At 42.5% G+C, this 19,938-nt stretch overlaps 1 protein-coding gene and 1 long non-coding RNA gene across 2 annotated transcripts in view; one reads left to right on the top strand and one right to left on the bottom strand.

Annotated features, from left to right (window-relative positions):
• The window catches only part of LOC311430119 (uncharacterized protein), a 146,559-nt gene that overhangs the window by 66,735 nt on the left and 59,886 nt on the right, over nt 1-19,938 (bottom strand). The window lies entirely within an intron of this gene.
• On the top strand, nt 12,921-14,562 carry LOC311429855. The gene is made up of 3 exons (XR_014688415.1): nt 12,921-13,391; nt 13,605-13,793; nt 14,514-14,562. It is a non-coding gene; the product is annotated as an uncharacterized lncRNA (long non-coding RNA).

Here is a 19,938-nt window from a genome sequence, read left to right as displayed (position 1 = left end):
GGGACACACATCTGCCGAAATCTGCAGAATGAGCCTTGATGTATGCAGCTGGATTGTCACAGACCTTGCCATCAGCCTCTGACATACCATCACACTGGCACGTCAAAACCTTTAAAGAGCAAAATCGGATTGTTTTTTGAGATTCACTTTTTGTTCAGATTCAATGCTAACCGTGGATTTTGGACTTTTTATTATGAGAGCTACATAAAACAAGCTTAGTATGTAAAATGAGGCTCATTTCTCAGATAAACATTTCATTTAATTTTTTGGCTTATTTCATAACTGACCACTTCTAAAAATGTTAAGATATACACAAACACAAAAGGATTAAGGAAGCTCACTGGGATTCCAATGCGTATACACAGACATTGCCTTGCAAGGGAAAAATATTCATGATTTTCAGTGGTGTTTAGCTGCTGCTATAGTCCGACTCACATTGCATTACTGAGCAAATTGGCAGCAAAAGTGATCCCAACATCTATCCAGCAACAGATTTAAGGAAATGGAGATGTTCCACTGAGAACTGGTTCTGTCAGAAAGTCAGATGAGAGACCCCAGAGTCTTTGCTAGGAAAGAAATAACAAAAATAATCTCCATGTGCTTAGAAGGGAAACCAGGGGCCCACACTTTACAACCAGCTCACTACAGAGTTGTGGCGGTAATGTGCTTTCCAGTGAAGGAATGAACCAGTTTCCAGACAAGCTCTCCTTCCTCAGTGGCTGGGGATTGACAATACATCTGTATTAACAGTGCTGGGAACTGCAAGTGTGATGTGAAATGAAATATTTATGATGTTATTGCAAGTGCTACATACTTATAAACTGCAAGTTCCTGTAACTTTCACTGGCGAGCTTGTTCTCTGCTCCACACCGTACAGGCTAGTAAAGTCTACAAGCTTCAAGGGCAACATTTTAAACTCCAGAAAAAAAGCTTTTTAGCCTGGAGATGGATAAAAGCATTTGCATGATAATGTCAATATTCCTCTCTTGCAAACCTAATGCTCACTTGACAGTTCTAAAGATGAAGGTCCTATCAGAAAAATGCGCTCTCTCTCTCTCTCTCTCTCTCTCTCTCTCATTAGGCCTTCTTCATCAGTGCCGGCCTGCTGCAGAGAAACCTTGGTAAGGGGCTGTGCTGTTACGAGACAGCAATTGTACTGAGTCCACAGACCTCTGCTGGCAAAGGCTAACTGGAGTCTATTGCTGCAGTGATTTCTTCAGTGTGACAACAATCAGTCTCCAGGTAATTCACTGCAACCACTACCCTGCCATCAACAGCTCCCCAGCAACAATCCATGTTGATAAGAATAAACAAAGCTGAACAGGGTCTAAGGTCAATGTAATAAGTCTCCCTCTCCCAGGGATATCAGGACACACAGAACGGAATTAGCTTCAGTAAGGTGAAAATAAATCATTGGAGAGAATGGTCTAATACTCTGCTTATACAATCAGGGAAAATGTAGCACCTCTGAGAAATGACAGGTCAGAGAAAGTGAAATTTTCCTTAGTGTGTCTCAGTAAGCTCCATCTCACCCCTCTCCTGCAGGTCTGACGTTCACTTATATCCGGTAGGTTTTACTCCTGTTACAGAGGGTTCAGAGCCAGTTCAGAGTACCACTGAATTTCAACCTTTATCTCTAAAGTCTGGGATGTGAAGACAGGGGCTGCATAGGTTTCTTACCAGAAACAACAAAACCAGGCCTTGGGGATCATCAGAAAAGCCCCAGTGTCCTGACAGAGAAGTGTTTCCTACAGTGCAGCTACCAAAGGCAGTGAGGACAGCTTTGTGGCAGGGGCAATTCCTCCATTGGAGGGACAAGTTCCTGGGACAAGAATCTGCCTTGTTTCAATTCTGTAAAGTACAGAGCATATTTATACATCTACAGATGTATTTCCCTGACCATGACCATAAGCCCTTCAGAAATTGCTGATAAGTACTCTGTGGTAATTTTCAGAGAGAATGGACAAATGACATTGCAATGCTTGCAGAGCTCATGAGCAAAATGCGTGGCAAAATGGAGTCTGTTGCAAAAGGCATAAAAACATTTCACATCTATTGAAGGTTAAAAACTATTTCCTCAGCACCTTTCACCCTCCACATCACAGTGTTCACAACTTCTGCTTATCTACTAAGATTATTTGAAGCGCCTGGGTTTTGCATTTTGTAACATCAGATGATATTTTTTCCACTAGCAGCTTAAGAGAGGATTTAGTTCTCTAACAACTGGCAGCTTGAAGGGCAGGTTTCTGATGGTTTTATCTGGCTTCCTCTGAAGCTGGGTTGTGACCTGGCCCACGCAGTAAACAGAGCAGTGCGTATGTAGCATAAGAGAGAACAGGCAGGTCTGCTGGGCATGCCAGTTGTGCCTTGCATGCTCACAGGTAAACTGATGATGAGATGGGAGGAAATTTTCTCCAGGACAGGCTCATATATGCACTGGAGAGGTTTTCCTCTGCACTGAATCAGACGTGCTTACTTGCCAGAGCTGATTGTAATCACCAGCATGTCTGTTGCAAAAGCATTCAGCAGCAGGACCATTTTAGTCCTCTTATTTTCTGAGTGCAGCTAAGGACAGTTGAGCTTTCCAAATATACCAATGCTTGCAGCATAACCAGCCTCAGTCTGGTTTTATACTGGCAGTTCAACACAACGGGCTTCATTGTGACAGATGAAAGATGAAGTGGTTTTTACAGACTCACCAGTGCAGGGTAACAAGCAGAGACTTTACTACAAGGGTTAGCACTGGTCTCTGTAGTCCAAAAGGGAAAGGTCACTTGTACTGGAGCACATCAAAAGGCCTAAGAGGAGAGACAGCACTGGGAGCTACTGCAAAAGCCCAAGCATCCACACAAATATGTGCTGACTGTAAGGTCTAAGGATGTAAAATCATCCTAAAATCTAACCTCTGCCAGTGAGGGCATTTATTTCCTACTGCGACAAAGGATTCATTTTAGTAATATGCTTCATCAGATGCCATGCAGCAGGTGGAAATAGGTCACGGCTCAAAGGAAAAGCTGTCAGTAAATAACCCAAATATTTTTAAAGACCACAGTGAGTTGTTTTTCTCTCTTCACCAGTCATGTTTCTCATGACTTGGGCTCTCAGACCATCTCCCAGTAATGACCTGAAAAAAACACTCTTCGTGATCTCTTCTCAAAACACAACAAATTCCCTTAGCATACTGCCTTTTTATTTTTCATTTTTAATTTCTTGCTAAATAAAAACAATTTCAAAACCAGAGGGCAGCTTGCTTAATTTTTACATAATGGAGAAGCTGAATTTTATTTGATGTGATCTCCAAGCGAAGTGTAGAGGGAAAACAGGATACTGTATCTGGCATCAAGTATGTGGCAATCGCGCAAAGTAAACTCTTTATATGTCTGTAATCTCTTTGTTGGCTTATCCCTGATTCAATTTAAGATTCTGGAAAAAGCCACCAAACCTCTTCATGTGAAGTGTGAGATGGAACTTATTAGTCATGGCAATTAGCCTCTCATGGGACTCTGGCAGTCTGAGCACAACATAAGAAAGGAAACAGACCTAGAGGTGCGAGTCCTTTGTCTTAGTCCGTGCATTTTTGGGCATGCCATGACTGTATGAGATGGGAAAGCACAGGGGACCATGGCTTTGGGCAGCCCCCAGTTCCCTCAGGGGCCCCCAGGTCCGTGAGTCTGCTTGGGGCCGAGCAGGGAAGTTTCTGGAGGAATCTGTGAGGTGCACATGCAAAAAAAAAACAACAAAGGGGAGTGGTGGGGTGGAGGCAGAGGGGAGGAAGGAGCCCACAGTGGGGAATATCAGAATGAGTGCAAGGGAGCCATGCTGTGGGAGCCAGCTTCCTCAGGAGGGTGCCGGAATGTTCCGTGGCCAACTGCCAACCACCAACCGCCATCTTCCAACAGCAAACCGCCAGCCCCTCACCTCCCCAGCACAGCAGCCCTCTGCTGGGGGTTTGCCCAGCCTTCCCGATCTGCAGACCCCTGCCTCTCCCTCAGGGCAGCCTGGCTTGCAAGGTTCCAGAACCTTCTGCAGCCCCCCGGGAGTAACCCGCACGTCCCAAGCGTTGGAGCAATTGCCTCACATTTGGGCAGAACAGCCCCTTCTGTGGGGCAGGAGGGGCAAGGCAGGGTATAATGCAGTGTAAAGGGGCAGTCTGGCAACAAAAAAGACAAGAATGCTTGAAAACAGCTCTATTTTCTTCTGTCCCGGGCAGCCCGGCTCAGTGCAGCACGCTGCCAACCCCGGTGTTTGGGATACTGCTAACAACACCGCCTTACCCATAGTGACAAAAATAACTGAGCACTGAGTCATGCTTTCCTTTCCTTCTGTTTTCAGCATAAATAAAATCAGGGCAAAATACCTGGTATTTCAGGGTGTCCCTCGGAGGGAAGAGTTGGGTAAAGTTGCTAACAGTGAGGGTGAGTTATATTGGCTCAGGGAAAAAAGACTGCTTCACACCACCCATGGGCTTCACCAGGAGCCCACTTCTTGGGGTGGGGGCGACAGCTGGGCTGGACTCACACCCTTGCTCAGGCTCCATCCCTGGGGCGTACAACTCATCACCTCGGCAGCTGTTCGCCTTACTGCATTTTTGATGCATCATGAGATGAAGAAAAAGTCGAACCAAACTTTATAGAGATTTTGTTTTTCATGGTTTCAGGTTATTTAGTGAAAAAGCAAAGTCTCTCAAAGTTTCGTTTGGGTTTCTTGACCACTTTTTTAGTTTCCTCCCTTTTTTTCTTCCCTTTTTTCCTTTAAAGGACACTCGATTATTTTTTAAAACAACATTTCACTTAGCTGGAAAATAAAGGAAGAGGCTGTGAGAAGTTATGAGTTAAAAGTAAAAATATATATATATATATTGGGGGCAAATTTTAAGGAAAACACTTCCAAACATTGACCATTCTTTAAAGTGAATTCCTTTAGCTAATTTCCCTAATTCTTTTCCTGAGTTATGAGACAAGCTGCAGAAACAGATGGACTGAGGATTATCCTTGATGGTACCTAGAACATCTCTAAATTCTTAAACCTTCATTTCTGCTTCTCCTTCCTTCTCCTCAATTAAATCAATGCTGGAAGGAATATCAAGCCAAATTCAGGACCCTGAGAAGTGGCCACAGCCTGTGCAGAAACAGTATGGTGCATAACCAACTGCTCTCTTACGCTGTATGTAGCATAAATAAGAGAGGCAGGGCAAGCCAAAGCAAACTGCAGATAGCTAGGAGAGACATGATATATAGTGCAGATGCTAGTCCTCCTGAACTCCAGAGTGGTCCATAAAGAGATACGTAATCTCTACAGTCTGGGGCAGCCTCTTGGGTATCTTTAAACGAGTGGCACATAAACTTTGAGGTAATTAAGTATGATAGAGGAATCATAGTGCCACAAATCCAGTTCTTATTCCCTTCTCTCTGGGTATTCTTTCATTGCAGTTTTCTTAGAGGCATAGCAAAAGCCAGCCCCAGCGTCCTTATCTTCTGAAGTGATCACAGAGATACTCCGCTACCTCAGTAATCTCTACCTTCCTTAGCAACTCGAGAAACAGTAAGTAAATGTTATGATGCTCTGATACAGGCTCACTCCAGACATCTCTGTTTAAGGAAACAGACTGGGTTTTCTTCTGACTTCCCCTGTCCTCCTGTTGTCTCACCATGTTTTTGTTCTTCCTGACAAATGAAAAAACACTCATCCATCTGTCAATGCCATATCTGCTTCAGTGAGATGCCTTCCATGTTCGTTCATGAAGGGCTGAAAAATGGACCAGTGCCAAAGTCCTACTAAAGAGAAAAGCTACTAGTAGTTACAGCTCCTCAGCATTGTATATGTTTCTGAGTGGGACTGATTAAAACCTTTGTTTGGAATGGGAACTGTGTCAGTGATGCCATATCCCATAAATTAGTTTAAGCCGAGGTAATGTATGTGCCAACATATGGCAACATGTTTGTTAGCTCAACAAATCTGGTAAGCACATGCCCAGGAGAAACAAGACCTTCAACATTTCCAAACATTTATTGCAAGACAGAATTGCACAGCTGAGCGTACTCTTACAAAGGTCCAAATTTATATGTGGTTTATCAAAACACTAAAGACCTTTGCATTTCTTTTGTAAAGGAAAAAAAAAAATCTGATAAAAAGAAATGGCAGACTCAGTTTAGCTAGACAGGAAGAACAGTCTAGTTATCAAAGTACAGCATTTGCCACAGGGGACTCCTGAGTTTTAATCCACCCCCTCTGCAACCTGTGTAGCACTCTTTAAAGTCATTTAGTTCTAGTCCAGACAGTGAACTTTTATGCTGCTGAGCAGATTAGTCATACAAGTGTATTCCTTTCTGTTGAACTACTCATGTGAGTAACTTATCAATGTGGAGGGGAGGCAAATCTGATCCTCTGTACAGAACCACACAGAGGGAGAAAAAACTACCACAGATTTTAATTAGTCTGACCTTCATGGAGGAAGATCTATGGTGATGCTAGAAGAAACAGTAAGACAGGAAAAGCTGTTAAATGGAACAGTGATTTCCTAAGTAGCAGAAACATTGACTGGTTCAAGTATGGTTAAACTGGACTATGGAATTGCCAATGCAGGGAATCAAATAGAGAGCCACCTTGTCAGGAACACTGAGTAAATGAGTCAGTAGTGCTCTTCATGTTTGTAGCATCCATCATGTCTTACAGGTGGTGATTGAGACACCTGAGAGAAGAGCATGCTTGCTGTGCAATTCATCCAGAGAAATGAACTCGACTACACTTAGAATTGTCATTTCCCATTTGAACCAGAACTGGGGTGTTGTTTTGGAGCCTTCGGGAACTTACACTGGAACTGGACCCTCTCCAAATTCACATTAGTTAATTACCAAGGGGAGCAAATATTTTCTCTCTCTGAAGCTCCATTTCCACTTCATCTTTTCTAGCATTAACTGTTGTGAGTCAGTTCCAAGTTACCAGCTTGGTTAGCAAACCATTGGTGGCCTCCACTGAAACCAAAGAGGAACGGTTTCAGTTCCAGATAATCCTGAACTGAACCTCTGATGTGACTTACTGATACTGGGCTTACCTCATCACACAGATTTGCTAAGAGAAATCTGATCGGATGCAACCTTTCTTTAGAAAACTCAGTTTTATTTACCATTTTACCTTTCCGATACTGTCTGTAGATTATATCTGTGCCTCCCATAGGATCCCAAAATACCAGTTGAGCTTCTTGAGCCCAGGGAGATACTGGTTTCTTCTTCTGTAAGAAAACTAAGATGCCATACAGAGAACTGAAATCGGGGCTGGAAGCAGGATGCCAGTCCTGGTGCCAACCCAGTTCCCTGTCTTACTCTACTTAGGCAATTCAGTAAGCTGTTGGTGCTCTAGGTACTTGTAGAAGACCTGCTTTGCTCCATAAAGAGCACAGTAGGCAGATTAGGAGTAATGCAGCCCACAAGGGCACAGTCTCCAAAAGTACATCTTCCTGAGCCAAGCAACAGCCATATTTCATGCCAATGACCGTCCAAATAAGGTTTGATTCTTTCTTCTCTCCTTTTATTTTTTTTATTCTTTCAAAAATAGTAATATTAAGTAGATTTTCTGGATTTTGAATTACAGTAGTCTAGACCTGAGCTGGGCCACAAGAATGTATTTGAACAGGAAAGTGCACGGCTGAAACGCTGCATGGCTCAGCATCCCAGAGGGAGTTATAGCTTGCATGAGACTGATATTATGTGGTATTACCAGGTCTTGATTATGACACTTGGATGACTCATAACCAGAATATTTTTTTTAAATCTTATCCTCATCTAGAGACTAGGGAGAAAAGCATGTGAAGGTGAACCCAGTGAACGAGTACATTGCCCTGTGCTGCAATGAATAAAACTCTCAGCTTGCTTGGAATTTACTAAAGTTACCAAATACTGGAAGACATATACCATAGCTTATTCATTCTTTCCATACCAGAGGGGCCTCCCTCTGAGCAGAGCTTAGTCCATTTTCCATCTGGAAATATTCCCCTTTGAGAAGCCAGTGACCTGGTAGGGTGGTTGCTCTCCTTTTGGGGGAAAGAAAAGAAAATCCCCACAAATTCCAAGGACTTAGTGTCACTGATCAAGCTGTATTATCCAGAATCAAAGAGCTTAATCGCCATTTACACTAAAGTCTTTAGCGCTGTTGAGGCAGAAAATTATAGTTTCTCCCACTCATATTTTTGCACTCGTATATTGTCAAGAGCTTTAAGAAAGTGCCTTGGAGTTAATAAAGATGAGGTGTGCATTTCTTACAAGCACGTGTATGAAGGGCAGCAAAGAAGCCCAGGTTCAGGCCTTGCCTCCAGCAGAGTATGTGTTCGCTGTCCAGACACCAAAATTAGTTCAGAAACAGTTGAGCTTTCCTAGCGTGGAAATCTACTGGAGCTAACTGATAACTGACCTTGTGGAGAGGATGAAACTCCTTCATATACAGGACAGAGTTTACTTACAGCTAGCTCGGATATCTCTCCAACATGCTATCCCCAAGGCAGGCTTGTACATTATACGGCACAAATTATACTGCATTATCCAGTCCAAACTCAGATGGGGCTTGCGAGAGCTAATGTGCTGTAAATATTAAGTCACAGAAAGTTCACACAGTCATCTGGCATATTCAGATAGGCAGTACATAATTAACAAGTTACAGGAGACTGAGAGCTGTAACTGAAAAAGCAGCTGCTGGGCAGCCTGTGCACAGGGCTGTGCTTAACACTCAGGAGTGTTAGGCCTGCTTGGAATTTGCAGAGGAAAACTGGAGCTAAAGAGGGCAACAATCATATGTTTTGTGCAGCACTTGGCTGCACTGCCACTGAAAGGAAAAACAGACTGGGGTTCATAAGCACTTTGCTGATCCTTCGCTTTGTTTTCCCTTACCTCACCCTAACACCTTTCAAATTACCTTATTAACATAAACAGCTCTCAAACTCTCAGTTTAGTATTTGCAGCAGTTTTAGGGAGTGAGAGTCACACACAATGGTATCTGCAGCTGATTTACATTTATTTATCCAACCATGTTTTGAAGTCTCTTGGCCAAAATGAAAGCAGCCACCCTCTCGAGAATGCAGTGCCAAAAGCACGCATACATGCAAGGCTGGCTGAAATTTTAATTGCGCAGAGGTCAGGAAGTTCAGGCTGAAGGTTCCCAGAGCAGCTCTAGCCCCTTTCCCCTGCGTGTATCACGTTGTACAATGGGGTCTTTCTTTACATAATCACACAGAATGGGCAATTCAGCCCAATGCTCAGCACGCAAAACCATCTCTTATGCTGCAGAGGACTTCCATCCCTCTGCTGTCATTTCAGGACCTCCTCTATCTCTTTCCACCCCTAGGAGTGCTAATCACGTTCTGAAAACTCCTACAGAAGCAGTTATAAGAGCCTGCATGTCTACGTAAGGATGCAAATTGAACTACATGTCAGGTACATACATATCTGGAAGAACACTGCTGGACTCAGTGATTAATGCACAGGTTTCATTTGAGGCACATGTTTAGACAGTGTCCAGGTGAGTTTCAGTACCCTCAGTGTGGAGGAGGAGACTGATTCCAAGTTCTTCAAATTGTTGCTGTGAAGTCAATGAACTTTAGTGATAGCAAAATGTAGTAAGCAGCTGTTTTAAGATGGATTTAATGAGTCCACGAGTGGTGTTAGGAAAACAAGGGGATAATGACAGCAATAGATCAGATGTAGGGAGTCTGCAAATTTTACTGAGTCCCACAGTCCTCTTTTGCTCTACACTAATCAGGTGTACGCATCAGTGACTCGCTTCTATATCAGCAGTTCAGGTGTACTGCCATCTCCCAGCAATTCTGGATCAGCTGCCAAATTTCTATAGTTTTCAAAAGCTCTTAAAAAATATTTGAGTCATTTTATGTGGGCTACTAACCAAAGCAAGCCTCTGCCTCAAGTGAGAGCTTCAGTGGGTCTTACTCCTTCACCTGGTATGCATGGAATGCACAGGACACAGGACACTTACATGAAGAGCTGGGTGTGGAAAATATTCTTATTTTTCCATAAAGGTTATTTATGTGCTCATTTGGGGAAGAATTTAGAGATGGTCCTCTGTATCAGCCTAAAATAGTCCTAAAAGGACAACAGAGAAGAGAAGAGAAGAGAAGAGAAGAGAAGAGAAGAGAAGAGAAGAGAAGAGAAGAGAAGAGAAGAGAAGAGAAGAGAAGAGAAGAGAAGAGAAGAGAAGAGAAGAGAAGAGAAGAGAAGAGAAGAGAAGAGAAGAGAAGAGAAGAGAAGAGAAGAGAAGAGAAGAGAAGAGAAGAGAAGAGAAGAGAAGGCCACGCACCCAAACAATCAAAGAACATATACTTAGTAAGTCTTTTCAAATGGTGATCATATACAGAAGTAAAATTTGAAATGTCTTACTACAGTTATCAGTTCTATTAAAGCAGAGCCTGCAAACCACAACTAAGCTGTCACATTGTGCTGAATTCTCTAAACAGACAAGGAAGGGGAGAGTTCCCGTTAGCAGTACTAACATTATATTGACAAGACAAGAGTCAGAAATTTTATAGATGTGAAAATGAGGTCTGAAGAGGGCAAGTGGTTTCTCTCAGGTCACACAAAAAGCCTGTGGCTAAGCAGGACCTGACACACGTGTTTCCCAGAACTACAATTGTCAAGTAACTTCCTTTTTAGTTAGTCTGGGGATACCTGTCTGCATATAGGTCAGGTTACTCTTCACATTCTTTCAGGACAGAGCCAAATGGGTTTCTGCAAAAGGAAAACACAGGCACAATTGACAGGACAGGTCATTCTGTGGTCTGCTCCAGACAGCCGGTATAGATAGAAACTGCAGCTGCAAACCACACCAAACCTGAGTACCCTTTTACAGCACCATTTCAGCACACTTTGCGCTCTCAAGCATTCTGACAAATCCTCATGCTACATGCACAGCATGTAATTTATACTGCTGAATTCATCTAATAACGACATCAGCCCACTGAGCTACAATACAGCACTTATGGTTGCAAGCATTTTGAATGGAAAGGGAACATATTTTAAAATATTGATTATATCTAGGGCTAACAGGCTGCCATGTAAGTTCGTGGGGAGGTGGAAAAGTATTCAGTGTGAACATTGCCAGCCTTTTCTTGAGCAGGTTAGCCTTGAGTACGGCTGTAAGCCATGCTACACCACTTGTTCTGGGAAAGGTGTATTTGGCACTGTGGATGTATCAACATGACCAAGTGGAAGAGTGTGAAAAAGCAGAAGAAAAGCTTTTATTTCCACAAAATTGATTAAGACTGCATGCTAAAAATATTTTTGAGCCATTGCAGAAAGGTGAATTGAGAGGTAAGCTACCTCACCCCAACATGGGTAAGCCACCAGCTTTAATAAAAGCAAGTCTCCACTGAGTTATGACTTACACAGTTTGGATCCAAGACGTTTCTGCACAAATGGAAATAAGATATGCTGAGTCAAAAGTAGAGTTAGCCTCCTAGGGCATGATGTGCTAATTCTACAATAGACCATAGCTCAAGCACTAAAGCAGGATTAACTCCTAATGCCCACTGATTAAAAAAGGGAAAAAGACCAGACCTTACATCGCACAAAACAAGTGCCTGGATACCAGCCAGATGTTTGAGCAAGTGTCTACTTTCTCCAGTAATATGTGCTGCCTCTAACTCTCTGGGAAACCTTCCCTAATGGCACTGCTGTTGCAAAACAAATACTTTGCTTATTCAGTCTTCCCAACTTAGTCACACCACACTCCCATGAACTCTGAGCCCCATTCCTTATCTTCAGACAGAATTCCCTGCAACGTTTGTAGCAGTTGAGGACTGCTTCAAGAAGAATTTGCAAGCAGACCTCAGCAAGATTTGAGATTTACGGTTTGCATGTTACACTGTGCTTCTGCCCCAAACAGTACATGCGTAATCCTAGCCCCGAAGCTACACGAAATCTCATGACTGGAGATCAATGCTGTGGCAAATTCAGATAAATCTAAAATGCAAAAAATGAATATGAGGTATGTCAACCATGTGGATCAAGTGGCTGGATGTCTAATTGCCTCTCCTTTACTTGAAGACTTTGAATCAGGTTGTCTTTCTTGAAGGTAAATGCCAGCCGAGAGTTAAGGCTTCCAAGAAGAGATTTTTGAGGAATCTTAGGCTGCACAGAATGGAAGACAAGTAATGATCATATTTTTTTATCAGCATAATATCTATTTAGTTATATAGTAATCCACTAGCTGTACAGAATCTTAAGAGACTCTGTCTACAAAGGTCTACATGAATGCAGATTTTCTCAAATACTGTATGTAACAGTAATCTACAGAGCATTTGTGTGCAGGCTTGTAGAAAAACTTGATCAAACACCATCCTTCTGACTACAATGCTGTGATTCATTTTTACCTGTTTAAAGATACTTTATTCCCTGTCTCACTTAACGGAGAGCTATTTCTTGCCAACAGGCCATTTGGGCAGCCCAGGAAAGCCACGATATATGATTAGCACCTGTTATAATAGAAATCAGCTTTCTTCCCAGGAGAAGAGAGAGAGAAAAAGAGAAATTCATCGAGTGCTGGTAGAGCTGCCTCTAGGTTGAATGACTAACATATGATGTAATGCACCTTAGCTCTCCCTTCTGGCCTGAGCGCTGTTCAGCCTGCTGCTTCAGTCTGCAAACAGTCAGAGCAGGCACCAAACTCGAGCTCAAACCCAGGGAGAGGTTGTGGCTGAGGTCAGGGCAACGTTACAGGCTCCACTGCAGCGTCTCCTTGTTAATGATGGTAAATCAGTGGTGTTGATCAAAGCTGTGGAACAGCAACCAAATCCAGATTATAATTCAGACAAGGCGAAACCCCATCTACTCCTTCGTGACTTTCCCCTCCCAAGCAACTTGAAAATATTAGATACACAGCAAAAGTCAAAACTTCAGCTGAAAATCCTGAAAGTCACAGTGTAAGGCAGGGGCCCATATCACCTTGGCCTTGGGCCTTCTGTAAGAGATCCCATGTTTATTCAAATGAATCTTCCAGCGGCCTGTGGCTAAAGCCAGAAGAATTCAGGGGGAGTTTTTCTAGTGCTTCCAGGAGGCCAAGAATTCGCACCTGAATAGCTAAGTGATCACTAAGTGCATTCCTTTAAAATTTGTTTAGCACTGGTTTGACAGCTTTCCATATGCTTCTTCCCTGTTAGGAAAGTTACACGGGAGCCACATAAACCTATCTCGTAGCTTCTTTTAAAACTAGCTTTAGGGTTCAGCTGTCCACATGTCACACGCAGTCCGCCTTGCAGCAGAAGATGCTGCAGTGGGAGCTTTTATTGCTTGCTATTTCACAGCTGCCTGCTGGAACTAGAGGGAGCACAAAACAACCAAAGAGGCTAAAGACTAACCAAGTTTTGTTTATCACGGATTTGATCTACTGACATGCAGGTGAGAGGCTCTGTATATTAGTACTCATCCCTCGTTACTCATCTTTGAGGAAGTGCTCTAGGAACTTTTTGTGTTTCTGAAATCATCTGGATGGACCCTGTGTGTATTGAATGCAAAGTAGTTAAGGGATTTGGCTGCAAAAAACCTTAATCACCTCAGTCTTTGGCAAAGTGAGCAGTGGTGAGAAGTCTAATCTAGAGTTAATCTCTTCAGATAATAAAGATAACAGTACTGTCAGAAAATAGAAGCTCTGAATGGAACAAATAAACGAGAAGAAACCACTGAGTCCTGGATAAGAGAACCAAAACACAGGATGGATGAACCACAAATGAAAAAATTATCATCTTTTAGGCACGACACTTTTTGCAACAGGTGACCAACTAAAAGAGAGAAGATATGCAGGTAATGCAACTCAAACACTCTATTTGAAGCCTTAGTTAATGAGGAATGATGAATAATGCATTGACTATTATAGAAGCGTTACATAAATCAACAGCACACACCTGCAATATTCTACTCACCTCCAAAAGAGACACAGAGGAGGTCTCAGAGTTAAGTAATGAATGTGACCAGGGGCAGAAGAAAGTTTCTGTACAGAGAGAGACTGAGGTTTTTGAGGTCAGAATGAAGATGCTTAAGAAAAATCAGAAAATGATCAAAAAACTGGATCCAATCAATTACTGAATATTGGTTCAGTATTTCAGAGGCTATGTAGATCTGTAGCATCAGCTTTGTGCACTGTTGACCTAATCCTTTTGCTGCCATGTATATGCAATGATTTTGAGGAATGTCAAAGCTGGGGGAAAACTGGGACAGATTAACATCAGACTGAAAAGGTATGATTCTGAAGAGGTAAAGTCCAGCTCACATCTCATAGAGGAGAAAAGAGAAACCTGGGCACTCGCTGAGGGAGTTGCTGAGACCAGGAATTAATTTTTCACAAAATGAAAGAGGTGGAAGGAAGTAATTTTAATCAACATCAGGTTATTTAGTAAGTATTTGCTACTCAGACCTTTACAGCTTTCCTGAAGCAATTAATAGTGGCTATATGTGGATACAAAATACCATAATATCTAATATCATGTAGCAATTCTGGGTTTTGTTTGTGTTCTTTTTTTGAAGTAAACATAGGTTACAGAAGACCAAACGAAATATAACAAGTGGATGTGAGAATTAAATCACCAAGTGAACTGCCTATGGTTTCACAGTTATTTTGAAAGAATTCAAATAAGCTGAAGTTTAAGACATTACAACAGTTGCTGCAAAACAGCTAAGTCAAACTCTGTGCTGTTGCACCAGTTAAAGCTTATTGTTTTCTCCTGTGGTACAGGTAAGACTGAATGGAAAATATGGAAAATAAACCCAGATCCTGCAAAACTTACATCTTGTCACACTTCTCACTAAACACTTTGCAAACTTCACCAGCAAAAAAGAAAAGGAAGAACCACTGCAGGACACATTTTATGAAGGAAAATAAAGTCTCTTTTGGAACAGTTCACTCTCAGCAGTGGAACCAATTCAACTGCAGTTCAAATGGGGATCTTTGTTATAAAATAAAACAGTGATCTACTGCCCAAACACAGGTGAAAGGAACTGTCACATAGCACACTGCATCATTGCCAGGGAGCCTGGGTAACCCTATCTATAGTTAAAGCCCTGAATATCGTGGCCCAATCTCTCTCATTTGTTACACGTGTGAAACGGCTTTAAGGGACTTTAGGAGAGAGTTGGCCCAAAATAAGATAAAATGGATGACTTGACCACTTTGTTTCCTTCTGCACAAACTAACTAAATAATTAAATCGCTCACTGCAAAGCAGTTGCCCTTCAAATGCCTACTCAGCTTAGGAGACCATACAGTAGTCTAATTCCTAGCCAGTGAAGTCAGGCTGTCACCACGGCAGCAGGGTGTAAATCTCCGCTGTATGAAAAGGCCCAGGCTGATAAAGCAGATTGTTGTACATCTGTGTCTGCGTCTACACAAAGTAAGAAAGAACGGCTTAGGGAGGGGGCGAGGGAGAGCAAATAGCCCACCAAAACCTTTACCAGGGCGACCACAGTTAGATCGCATGAGCACGGCAGGCGGGCTGAAGGATGCTTCTGAGCACAGGGTGTGGGGTCACAGGAAGAGGAGGCAGACAGGATGGGAAGGGATAATCCAGTAAAGGAACATCACCCCGTGCCAGCTGATTCTGGCATCATACCGTGATGTTGTCCCTCAGGGGGAAAAAGCTCATTCCAGCCTGACCTCGGTCTAAACATTACAGTTATTGCACAGAGAAAAGCTCAGAAAAAGCCAGCGCTTTTGCTCCAGCCTGCACTCCAGACTTACAGGCTGGGGCCCATGAGCTGGCAGCATACACATCTATAAAGACGGGGAAAGTGACAGTCTCCTTTTAATCAGTCTAAGTCTGGCACCAGGTCAAGCTTTTCTTTATACTTTTCCAGTGAAACTGGAGTCTTTTCTTCTTTCTTTTCATTAAAATAAATGAATGTATGATTAATGATCCTGGAGCCTGATATCTCCCACGTATTCAGAGATTAGCTACAGCAGTGGCTACTGCCAAAACAGCACATGCTGATGTGTTGCAACCTTAATCTCCAGACTCTGTTCTAAGGGCAAGAAGCCCATTTCCATGGCCTCATCAGCCACTGGCCTCTTTGCTGCTGTGGAGGAACGAGCACAGTGGTGATCTTGTAAAGAGAGGCTCTTACCTGCTAGGAATCAAGCTGTGGCCTCATCCAAGCGAGGGTGCTGAGAGACAAAGGAGCAGCAACACACAGAATTACACAATGACAATGTAGCAAAACACAGGCAAAATTGAGATGAAAATTAACCGAGCAATTAAAACCCTTAATTTTACCATCTGGGCACACTGGTTCCCTTTGAGAATGGGCAGTTTCTACAGAGCTTAATTCTGTATTGGAGAGGGTGTTGGACTGAATCCAAGCAGAAAACCAGTTTGAACTGATATTTTTAATCTCAGACCACACAGAAACTTTTATTTTGATGATTTTTCTGCAGCTGAGCCAGAATGAGCAAACATTGATTCTTCTGCTTCAGAATAACAGATCAAAATTTGACGTAGTCACCAGGGACCTTCCTGCATGGGAACAGCCTGCGTCTAGTAGGGCCTTAATCTCACATCTTTTGCCATTCAAAAGCTTTCACATCTCTCCCAGGATGCTCTACTTGCCCAGATGTGCACTGTGATGCTGCTTTGCTCTGCAGACCTTTACAGCAGGCTGTTCACCAGAGCAACTTGCCTAAAGCGATACTCCTCACCAGAGAAATTGGCCAATTTTCTTTACTCCCCTATGCAAAATGACCTGGGAGGCTGCAGGGTCATCTATGTATCTGCTTTTCCCAGCCCAAGCTCCTGCATACACCCTTAGGTACACATTAGATCAATGTTCATGCACTGTGGAGTCACAGGGTAATCAGGAAAGGCAAAGAAACCTCCAGTCCTTCACCACTGGTGCTCCTCATTTTCCCTTCCCTGCCAAAATACTGTAACTCTCCACCTTTGTGCTGCTGGAGAAAAACTCCAGTTTGTCTTCTCAACAAGGCAGTTATAGGGATGTACAGAGAAATGGTCATACGGTTGTGTTAGAAATGGGTATCACTGCAGCCCTAGCAGAGAGGCAGGAGATCAACACGTTCTTGTCTTGAGGCTCTGCATGTAATGGCATCCTCACACTAACTGCTCGCTGAAAGCTCCCAATAGCATCAGTGCCAGATAACAGACTTCTCTGTGAACATCATACTTTTTTTGCCATGTACTGTGTCATCCTTATCCTGAGGCCCAGAGCTGCCCCAGTGGGGCCTCACACCTTCCTGGGCTTCGCTTTGCCCATCTGCACAGACTTAACTTCAGCAGATGATGAGAAAGACACCAAAAACTAGTGGAGCACTGTGGACCAGAGTAAACCACAGGATCACAGCCTGGCTAGCTGCCCCAAAACAGAATTATCATTCTCTTCCTTAATTGCTCAGACCTGTGCAGTCTGTATTTGCTGCATGACCAGTGGGCCACCTCTGTAAGGTCACCAGAAAGCCTAGAGTTTTACCTCTACATGAACAACAGACCATATAAGTTTCTACAAACTTGGAAACAAAGCAATATATTATATCTGAGATGGGTCTCCCAGTTAAGTACTTCTGGGTTATTTCCTTCCTGTTCCCCTACAAAGACAGACAGGTTTTCTTTTAAGAAGTCTCTTCATCCTTGGTTCAACTTTGTTTTACAAAGAGAATTAAGCAGGAGCACAAAGCTGGAGATTGTGGGTAACTGGCAAGATCAAACTATGAGAGTTGTTTTAAAAGTTACTTGATACATAATGAATTGCAAATTCAGTAGAGTACCAGCTGGAAACAGCTAAGCCCTTTATCAGCATGAGGTGGGAAAGAACAATGACGAAATGAGCGAACAATGCAGACCTGGAGAAAAAACTTCTGGCACAGCAGGGCAACATAAGCATGTTATATAGAGAACTGGTCCTTGGGTGAAGACACAGATCTTAAAGATGACCCCAGACAGAACCCCAGTTGAGGTACATGGAGAAATACACAGGATGGCTGCGCGGTCTGAAGCCTGAGCTGTGAGCCAGGAGTCTTCGGTTTCCCTTTTTCCCAGTTGAGTTTGTCCCAAGCCTTTGCTGACACACAAGCAACCATACCGAGGAAGTTACGATCTGCAGGCAAACCATGCCTGCCTCCTTCTGTCAGCTGGCCATGCCAGAGGCCATGGAGGACCTTGTCTCAGACTGCATATTCTGGGAGCGTGCCCCCGGCACAACTGCCCTTCCACAGCCTGCAGCTGCTCAGCTTTTCTCTACTCCCCTCCAGCGTGCTCCCCTGTCCTGTACCGAACACCGACACACTCCCCAAGAAGGATGAGCATTGGAAACTAAAGTATTCACCTTGGGGACTGAAAAGGAGATGAAGGTTCTTTAATACCTCAGCTACAGGCCTCTAGTTACAGATCTTTTTCTGTGGTTACGGCCTAAAATCTCCCCCTACGTTCTGGTGCACCATTTTGCTCTAAAAATATTAGATGTTTACATCTATATTAGACTATGGAGAATTGAATGAAAATATGTAGTAGGAGTGATTTACTTATGCAATGAGTGTTCGAACACCATCCCCAAACAATTATTTTCTGTTTTGGTGGGCAGAACAGGCTGAATTGTCTGTTTCAGAGTCAATAATGTTGCTAATGAAGAGGGATTTAAAATATGCTTCTTGGCAATGTAGTTGTTCCATAAAATAGGAATGCTCTTGGATTCAGTTCTGTACTTCTTAAATTTATGATTTACCCTGGACAAAAATCTTTAAAAATTATAATATGGTGATAAATTATGAATATTGGGCCAAATGCTTCGCCTCTTAAGCATTTTTTCTCACAGTCTTCCTCTAGGCTCCATTAAGAAAAAGTTAATGTGTGTCTCAGAATTTGTTATTTCTTAATAAACAACATACAGTGGTAGCAGACTTCAAAAAGACAGATTTACTATCATATAATATACTTCAGTTTCAGAAATAATTGACTTTGAAAGCAGATATGCTTGCACTGGATTACCTACTTTTCCTCTCTAGATCCTGGATGACAACTTATACTTGCTATGTCTCCTTGAAACCTGAAATAAGCTGGATCCAATTTATACTTTTAAAGATCCTAGCTAACCATGTCTGATTTATCCCTTATTCTTTCCATATATCTAGAAAAAAAGCTGAGTTTAAACAAAATTCAGTCCATCAGTTGAGAGGCAGAAGTACATAACTTCTAAGACAAGGACTAAGTGAATGTTACCCTCTACCTTTTTTGAGGGGCAGAGGAAGATGTTAGTAATTTTCCAAAATTATTTGATTCACTTTGCCCAGAAATTGTGAATAATAATAATTACTTGATAAGAAGACTCCAGTAAGACTCTTTTCCCCTCCTTCTTCTGACCCTCACTGCAGTAAAGCTAGCTGTCCACTATGAAATAAATGCCTTCTGTGATTACCCCTGCAAAAGAAAGAGCATTGCTGATGAAACAAAATGTACAGGAATTGCTTGCTTTCTGTGTCTCCTTCATAAAGGCATTACTTTGGATCTTTTTTCTCTTCCTAAAAAAAAAAAAAAAGAGGAAAAATATACACTTTAAACATCATACCAGAGAGAATTTCTCTGAAGAAATTAAAAGTGAGAGTGAGTAGGTCAGAGCTTAACCACAGCATGCAAGGAACTCAGCCACTTAAGGACTGGGGACAAGCTCATGAGGACCTCCAAGTCCATATCCCTGATGCATTTCTATAATCTCTGATGTGGACAGATGCATTGCTGATATTAGGCCCCAAATCAGCATTGTCCTTCATAGATTTGGCTCATTCAGTTGAAGAATTTTTAGAAAGGTTTAGCTGTAAGTATTTCACTCAACATTGACATTCACAGTAAAGTTTTCATCCTTGGAGCTCTGATTTCTTCATGATTTCAAACCAAAATTATTTCAATTTATTTCAATGCAAGTAGAGGCAATGAAACTTAAGGATGTGGCGATGTCTT

This window comes from Aythya ferina (genome assembly GCF_964211825.1).
Source record: "Aythya ferina genome assembly, chromosome: 1".
In the NCBI taxonomy this organism is placed as follows: domain Eukaryota; kingdom Metazoa; phylum Chordata; class Aves; order Anseriformes; family Anatidae; genus Aythya; species Aythya ferina.
The sequence above is the reverse complement of the archived record's forward strand: the minus strand, read 5'-3'. Positions and strand labels throughout refer to the sequence as shown.